Here is a 9,415-nt window from a genome sequence, read left to right as displayed (position 1 = left end):
CAATCTAGTTAGGTCTCTCCTATAGGATTACAGAAGTTTTTGGCCATCTAATCGACCTAGTGAAACATCTCCAAAGTACTCCATATACATCGTATAACATCCCACTTGGATCCATTATTTCATTAACGAGGCAATTATATTCGGCATTGCTGGGTGGCTTGGTAAAAGCAACAGAAGTACTTGCAACAGCTCCCTTCAGTTCCTCACAAATCAATACGTAAGGGAGATGTCGAGTAATCCCAGTATCCTGTGTAAGAAGATGCCAATTTAGTTTAAAACACCCCCAACAAACATCAAACCTATAAAATGTTACAGCATTAAAGGTATATAACCAAAACATGAAGAATCATTTTCTAAGAGAGACAATGAAGATGTGGAAACAATCTAGGTACGAGCTAGAAAGGGAGACAAACTTATACTCTTCCCCTGAGGGTCATGGACTCGTAGGGGATTCAGTTGTCCAAGTAATAAAAACTTGTGTAGATTGCCTTGTAGAAATATGACAACTAGAGGGTGATAAAAAAAAATTCTGAATACATGATCAAAAATTCATCTGTGAATCGTACAGATCTGTACAACTGCGCACATGAATAGCCACATTGAACTCCTTTGTGAAATTAACCTGCTCTAAAAATTATTGTGGAATTATACGATGCCTAATAGTCAAGGAAAAAAAATTAAACAACCATTCTACTTGGACGTACATCACTTGATGCATTCAGCAAATGTCACACGACAGAAATCATAATAGTATAGCAAGTATTTGGGTATAAATTGGTTGAACTTGCATAATTTATCTCAAATATTATTCATACTCTACCATTAGCATACACGTATTCCTATTAATTAAATTAAATTAAATTAAATTTATAGAAAGCTTCACCTGCAGACAAGAGCTAGTGGAGGTATGATCATGTCTTCCTGCATCTAGCTTTGTTTGCAAATAAGATAGACCGGCACCAAAGAATGTACCAGTACCCAAAACTTTGATGCGCAACCTTAGGTAGTATTCAGGTACAGTAAAAGATAAGAATATTCATCAATTTAGGTAGTATTCCAGTACTAACAATTCGAAATAAGCAACATACTAGGGACAGAGATATTCGTGGCTTTAACAACAGTAACAATTGGCTCATGTGATGGTATGCATCGCTACAGGCCTCCAGAATGTTATGTTCACATCTAGAATGTGCACGTTTCTGGGGAATAATACTAAATTTGCATTTATTTTAACCATACTAATTGCAAACAGTTTAAAGTAGAATGCAATTTTTTTTATCAAATGTTGGCTTGACCATTTAAGAATCATCGAGACTTGAAGCCAGTTTATGTCAACGAATTCTGGAAATTTTATTTTGCAATTTTGCTTATGAGACTCAACCAGTTAAGCAACTAATGGTATCACTAAGTCATATAGCGGAATTAACATGTACACCCTTGGCCTTTTTCTACTAAGATTGAATTGGTACGCCATCGCAAGAGAACATCGAAACTAACTCAGCCAACCAAAGAGCATTACATTATATGATAATCTAAACTCAAGACATAATCTCAATCGAATCTTTAAAAAATCAAAAAGAAAATGGATCTCTGCACAAGAATCACTGTATCCTACTTCAAACTCTCAACTCACAAATAAAAAACTCAACATATGTCCTAAGCCCTATGACGCATTGAGTTATTATGACTATTAAACAAGAAAACAAAGACAACCCTAATGGTAACTGGTGCTGCAAAACGTTCTTCAAAAATATACATAAATAAAATTAAAAATCAATGAAATGTCAAGAAAATACTTACTCTCGGTGGATGCAAATCGAACACAAAACAACTGTTCTTTCAATTCACCATCAGAGTAATCAGTAGCGTGCCATACACATGATTTCTCATTCTCTATATGTTATTGAATATAAATTGTTGGTAACACTACAAATCAAAATCACAAAAACCCCTTAATCAAACCTTACAGATGAAATCAAAACATCAAGTAAACCCAAAATCAATTCAATGCTTTCTCAGTATGTTTATGTTTAAGAATCTTCGCAGTTCTAACTCCTCATTTTTCCATTGATTTCCATCTTTATCAAATCGGTACAGTTTCACGTTTTTAGAATTACAACACCATCAAAGCGAAAGTACAACTAAAATCCAAATCAATCGAAAGAAATCAAATCGAAAAATCAATAGGTAGAGAAGGAAATTTGGAAAATGGATACATACAAATCGAGAAGAACATCGTCTACCTCCATTACCTCATCATCTGCAAAAGGAATTATAGCTAGGGTTTTCAATGTTTTTGATAAAAGAACACTACACCATTTCCAGGATTTTGTCACAGGTTACACCTGTTACTTATTGAATTTGTAACGGTTTTATCTGTGACAAGATCCAGATACAGTCACATATAAAAAGCGTTACAATAATTATTAGCCACAATTGACCTAATTTTAGGAAAGCGACACGTGGCTCATTTGTCACGAAAACTGTCACAGTTTAGGTGTGAGTATATTATTGCAACGATCCCTTTAAGAACACTGTGTTCTTGTAGTAACGGTTACAGAACACCTATAAGTGTTACCTATTGCTTGTAACAAATCTTTTAGTAACACGTGTCATCGTCCTATATCAGCACCCAGATGATGACACGTGTTCTTTTTAACTAACACTTTTTGTAACAATTATTTCCGTGACAATTCTTTAAATTATAATTAAAAAAAATGGATAGTCCAGATCCATTATAACGGACCTGGGCTTCCAGTTTACAGGCCTGCAACACAATTTATCCTGAAACACAGGCTGCGACACACATTTCAACACTCATACATACATTGTGGAAATACAAGCACAAAGGTCTATTCATTATGATACTTGCAACAAAAAAATTGTTTTATTTAACCAAGCACAATTCAGAGCCAACACTTTGTGAGCTGCAACCAAGAAAAAACTAGCTTAACTTAATTAATACACAATGAGATAAGAAGTTGCAAGAGAATAAAAATATACAAATGAATCAATAAGATTTGTTATCATACCATTCAACGCGAGCATAGACAAATTTATCATTTCAAGTAATTCCAGCATTGGCATCAAACACGCATGAGCTACAAATAATAAAAATTGAACATGTTAATGACAAGTTTTGATAAAAACAGAATAAAGAAATGTAAAGAACTACATTATTATTGATCTCTCTTCATGAAGTTTGATACTTGGAGAGAATTCATATTCCTAAGTTTGAGGGAATATAACATATGTTAGAAACTTAAATAGATAACATATAAGTAGACTAAAAGACAGAACTCACATAACAGTCTTTGCCTTGTCTTGCGTGCCGATTGTCTTTCAAATCTGCAACACTTATGAGTTATGCACCTGAACAAGGTCTTGGTAGTGAGCACATTCTGTAAGGCAAGCATCCACCATCGTCCGATCTGCAAGGAAATGAATTGCACCAATCAGTAGTAAATTAGACACTTCCGACTTATACTTGAGAAATTTGTTTAAAAATTCAATACCCCAACAGTAAATTAGATGATCGGTAGTAAAATAGGCGATATGCCAGGAAATGAATTGACCTTCTCTTTTGTTCAACAAATATGATTCTCCTCTTCCAGCAGTTGCAGGTCCAACAAGCATTCCAAGTAATATGTAACCAAACTATATAAATCATCCTCCAACTTTGTCGTTTTCCTGGAAAAGCAAATGCAATTGGGTCAGGTCCTGCTAAGAAATAATCAACTGTATCGTTCTTATAGCATCACAGAGACATAATAAATGTAATACATATACGAAACTCGACATAATACCAAGGTTTTTATCTATGGTCTTTGTGAACTGGTTCAAAGCATGTGGAACCTTTGAACGTTGCTTAAAATCCTCCTTTGGCGTTGAATGCGGACAACTTTTGGCCATTTCACGAACCTATGCAAATCCTTTTTGGAGGAAATGCACCACCAATACCAAACTATTTTGGACGCTTTTCAAAAAAAAGGGTTCACAACCTTATCCTGCAAGATGAAAATTCCATCTTCAGCAGGGAAAGCTACATATTTAGTAAAATAGCTTCTTTGGTGAACATGGTCACAAGAAACTAAAACTTACGGTCTTCTTCTTTGCCGCCACTGGTGCCTTCACCCCTCTTTTGGGAGTCTGCCAAAATAGTAAATTACACAAAACAAGGTCAAACTAGCTGCAGAACTTTCACAGCTAACTCATACTAACAGAAAAACATTGTTCCTTATATATCTAAGATGATATTACGTTTTGTAACACCCATAGTCATAGAAACTTCACATAATGTGAGCTCAACGGAGCATAAGGTGTTAAAGTTTTCTGTTTGTCATAGTACTTAACCATTGACATGTTCGCAAAATTTCTAAACACCGGAATCAATTTTAGACCAAAGTATAGATTGTTCCAATCTCATGCAACCATTAACTTCCGTCATTCACTGTCATAAATCAAGCAATGTTAATATTACTAAGTTTAAAACACACCATCCAATAATAATAAATTTGCGTAAAAATAGAAGTAGATTCACCTTATTGGTAAAAAATTAAAAGTAGTCCCGCCAAAGCCTTCCAAATGGCCTAAAATTAGACAGGTTGATTCCTTGGAGGTGTTACTGATTCCTTGTAATGAGAGATAACTGACCCCATCAACTCTAAAAAAAAAGACAATACAAAATATTATTGTAAGATGTCTCTAGCAGGCTAAGATAAGACAAGATTTAGTGTGAGAAGAGCAAGATGACACACAGTTCAGAGTAAAAGGTATATCTTGGTTCTTCAATATACATACCCATGTAAGCAACAAACAAGCAATATAAGCCATCCAAAATAATGTTGTTGGAATAGAAGCAAAGATAGATCCTTCCTGTGAAAGCCCATCAATGGTTAATCTTATGACCATTATCAAACACCAGTATACACATTATCTAAACTGAAAAATGCTTTCCTCATAGCATCCAATAGAATCTGGGAGGTCATTACCATTACCTGCAATACATTTAAAGGGAAATTATAAAATACTGGCGAAAGGAATTACATATTTAAAGACAGAACCAAGCTACGAGATAAAAGAACTACCGAGTTACGTCATTATTTGTCTTTCGTTCTCAAAATGTTCTGCAGTCCACACATGCCACCCACCTTAGCTCCATAGTTTTCCTCCATTTTAAAGTTTGTTGATCCTTAAAACTTCTGCTTGCTGCAAAGTAAAACCAACATTAAAACTGCAAAAATCACATATTCACAGCCCTAAATTGATTCTTTCCCCTGGAAAACTTTACCTAGATCCCTCATTCAGTTCCAATAGCCAACCGAAATCATAAAAATAAAAACTTATCCTTATAACGACTATCGAAAACTCAAAAAAATCCCAGATTCAGTCCCATTATCAACCATATACATACAAATAAACCCATACAATAATAATCAATATCATTTTAAATTGGTTATTAAACATAAATAAAGATCAAAACAACACAAAATTTATGAGTTCAGACCCGTAGTTATTTAGATCTATGAGTCCAACATTCTATAGCTTCATCTTAATGATTCGGCAAACCCCCAAAACAAATACTACTCAGAAAATCTATACTCCTCCTTCAGATTTATATATAACCTTCACAACAACCTTCAAAAATAAAAACCCCATCAGAAAACACTTTAATATTAATAACACAAAATCAAATCAATAAGCTAAATCAAATTGTTAAAAAAAAATTGGGTTTTGAGAAAACATTACCTGAGTTGAAAGATTGACTTCACCAAGAAAATCGAAGAAGAACTCACTTTGGTTCCAAAATAGAGGCTAGGATTTCTTCTCTTCTTGCTGATAAATTTAGGGTTTCTCCTCTACTCATTCTCCTTCGAAAAAACCTAATAAATCACACTGAAAAACAAGATTAGAAATATGTCATAAAAAGTAACTCATAATCGATCAAACAAAAAACAATTGAAACTGAAATCAGTTCATAGATTCACTTAGCTGTTGTTCCGAGTAAGTATAAACAGAAATAGAAAAACAAAATTTCTTCTTCTTTGATCAGATCGCGTTTCGATTTGTTGCAGAAACATTAGAAGATATAAGATAGACAAAAAACACATATAATAGGTTAGGGTTACATGTTCACAGAGAAAATGGAGAGAGTAAGAGGCGTAGGAGAATGAAAAAGATATAAGGTTGACTGATTTTCTATCTCTTCTATAACTTCACTTCATAAAAGAAAACCTAATAGATATAGGGACACGATTTTTTGTTTGCGTATTTCGCACATGTACATGTACTGTAACTCGATTAAAGTGGGGTAGTGGTAGAGCTGCACGCCACTGGATTTTTATACTCAAAAAAAAATTAATGAAGGGAAGGGGTCGAACCTGAGAGGTCAGGCTACCCATACGGGAATCCAACCAAAGTGCCACAAGCTGATTTTCGGTTAGGAGCTCATATATTTTCTATATTACCATAAAACATAGAATTCTTATACCCACCCAAAGACTCCTCATAAAATGCTATTTTTTCTCGGTAAAGTCTAAAAATACATATTAATTTAATTTTTTATATAGGCCGAATTTTCTCTCCTATATTCAAATATAAAAAACGACTTATACACGTATGTCGGTAAAGTCTGAAAATACTTATTAATTTAATGTTATATATAGGCCGAATTTTCTCTCATGATGGTTAGGTTCTTGCTATGTGTCAAAGATAAAAATTATTGAATGGTTCAAATGGTTTTAATAATAGGTGCAAAATCCATTATACCTAAAATTTATTGCAAAGTCCACTATACCTACTAAGCTCATATTTAAGATCAGTTCTTCAAAGCTCCAACTCTGGCGAACCTTAAAATTAAATTTAAAAAAAAAAAGGTATTAGATGAATGACTTAACAGATGATGAAACCCTAAAAATCGACAAAAAAGAAAAAGATGATGAAACCCTAAATCGAAAACATACAAATGATGATGATTGAAGACTTATGCCTATTATGATTGACATGCGATCTCATTTGGAAGAACTAGAGAAGAAATATATCAGATTCGAACATCTCAGGTTCAAAGATTACTAGAGTTAGACCTGAGTTTCTCATTCGGAAGAACTGGAGAAGAAATATATCATATTCGAAAACATCACAGGTTAAGATTACTAAAGTTAGACCTGAGTTTCTCATTCTGGTGAACTCGAGAAGAAATATGTTATATTTGAACATCCCAGGTACAAAGATTACTGGAGTTATACCCAAGCTTCTCACTTAGATGAATTGGACACAAAATATATCAGATTCAAACATCCTAGGTTCGAAGATTACTAAAGTTAGACTTGAGTTTCTCATTCGGGTGAACTGGAGAAGAACTATATCAGATTCGAAAACATCCCAGGTTAAGATAACTAAAGTTAGACCTGAGTTTCTCATTCAGGTGAACTGGAGAAGAAAATATTATATTTGAACATCCCAGGTTCAAAGATTACTAGAGTTAGACCCAAGTTTCTCATTTGGATGAACTGGAGCAAAATATATCAGATTCGAACATCCCAGGTTCGAAGATTACTAAATATAGACTTGAGTTTCTCATTCGGGTGAACCGAAGAAGAAATATATCAGATTCGAAACATCCCAGGTTAAGATTACTAAATTTAAACCTGAGTTTCTAATTCAGGTGAACTGGAGAAGAAATATATCAGGTTCGAAAACATCACAAGTTCAAAAATTATTAGATTTAGACATGAGTTTCTCGTTTGGATGAACTGAAGACGAAATATATCAAAATTCAACATCACAAGTTCAAAAATTACTAGAGTTAGACCTGAGTTTCTCGTTAAAATGAACTAAAGATGAAATATATTAGAATTGAACATCTCGAGTTCGAAGATTAGTACAGTTAGACCTAAGTTTCTGATTCGGATGAACTGAAGACGAAATATATCAGAATTGAACATCCCAGGTCCAAAGATTACTAGAGTTAGACTTGAGTTTCTCGTTCGAATGAAATGGAGACGAAATATATCAGAATTGAACATCACATGTCCAAAGATTACTAGAGTTAGACCTGAGTTTCTCGTTCGGGTGATCTGAAGACGAAATATATCAGAATTGAACGTCACAGGTTCAAACATTACTAGAGTTAGACTTGAGTTTCTCGTTCGGATGAACTGAAGAAGAAATATATCAGAATTGAACAACACAGGTTCAAAGACTACTAGATTTAGACTTGAGTTTCTCGTTCGGATGAATTGAAGACGAAATATATCAGAATTGAATAACACTGGTTCAAAGAGTACTAGAGTTAGACTTAAGTTTCTCGTTCGGATGAATTGAAGACGAAATATATCAGAATTGAACATCACAGGTTCAAAGACTACTAGAGTTAGAACTGAGTTTCTCGTTCGGATGAATTGAAGATGAAATATATCAGAATTGAAAAACACAGGTTCAAATACTACTAGAGTTAGACTTAAGTTTCTCGTTCGATTGAACTGAAGACGAAATATATCAGAATTCAACAACACAGGTTCAGAGACTAGAGTTAGACTTGAGCTGTCGTTCGGATGAACTGAAGACGAAATATATCAGTATTGAACAGCACGGGTTCAAAGACTACTAGATTTAGACTTGAGTTTCTCGTTCGGATGAACTGAAGACGAAATATATATCAGAATTAAACATCATAGGTTCAAATATTACTAGAGTTAGACATGAGTTTCTTGTTCGGATGAACTAAAGACGAAATATATCAGAAATGAACATCACAGGTTCAAAAATTAGTAGAGTTAGACCTGAGTTTGTCGTTCGGATGAACTGAAGACGAAATATATGAGAATTGAACATCACAGGTTCAGAGATTACTAACGTTAGACCTGAGTTTGTCGTTCGGATGAACTGGAAACAGAATATATCATATTTGAACATCACAGGTTCAAAGATTACTAGAGTTAGACTTGAGTTTCTCATTTGGATGAACTGAAGAAGAAATATATCAGAATTGAAAAATCACAGGTTCAAAGGTTACTAGTGTTAGACCTGAGTTTCTCTTTCGGATAAAATGGAAACATAATATATCATATTTGAACATCACAGGTTCAAAGATTACTAGAGTTAGACTTGAGTTTCTCGTTTGAATGATCTGCAGACGAAATATATCTGATTCGAACATCACAGGTTCAAAGATTACTAAAGTGAAAATGACCAGACTACCCTTATCGGAAATAAATAAAGTAAATATTACAGTTTAATAAAATGACCATATTACCCTTATCGGAAATAAGTAAAGTAAATAGTACAAACAGTGAAAATGACCATATTACCCTTATTAGAAATTAGTGCAATAAATATCATGGAGATAGTGAAAATGACCATACTACTTATCGGAAATAAGTGAAATAAATATTACATATTGTGAAAATGACCATAT

General features: G+C 33.8%; 2 long non-coding RNA genes across 2 annotated transcripts; both read right to left on the bottom strand.

The window, feature by feature from the left end:
* Positions 1 to 2,711: 2,711 nt before the first annotated feature.
* Positions 2,712 to 4,147, bottom strand: LOC113285403. Its single transcript, XR_003328640.1, has 6 exons — positions 4,102 to 4,147; positions 3,807 to 4,007; positions 3,576 to 3,690; positions 3,305 to 3,431; positions 3,033 to 3,101; positions 2,712 to 2,927 (listed from the first exon to the last, which is right to left on the bottom strand). It is a non-coding gene; the product is annotated as an uncharacterized LOC113285403 (long non-coding RNA).
* Positions 4,148 to 4,347: 200 nt separating this feature from the next.
* On the bottom strand, positions 4,348 to 5,397 carry LOC113285402. The gene is made up of 4 exons (XR_003328639.1): positions 5,096 to 5,397; positions 4,992 to 4,997; positions 4,801 to 4,875; positions 4,348 to 4,663 (listed from the first exon to the last, which is right to left on the bottom strand). It is a non-coding gene; the product is annotated as an uncharacterized LOC113285402 (long non-coding RNA).
* Positions 5,398 to 9,415: the final 4,018 nt, after the last annotated feature.

This window comes from Papaver somniferum, chromosome 6 (assembly GCF_003573695.1).
Source record: "Papaver somniferum cultivar HN1 chromosome 6, ASM357369v1, whole genome shotgun sequence".
NCBI lineage: Eukaryota > Viridiplantae > Streptophyta > Magnoliopsida > Ranunculales > Papaveraceae > Papaver > Papaver somniferum.
Note: the sequence above shows the minus strand (reverse complement) of the source record. Positions and strands in the feature narration are given on the sequence as shown.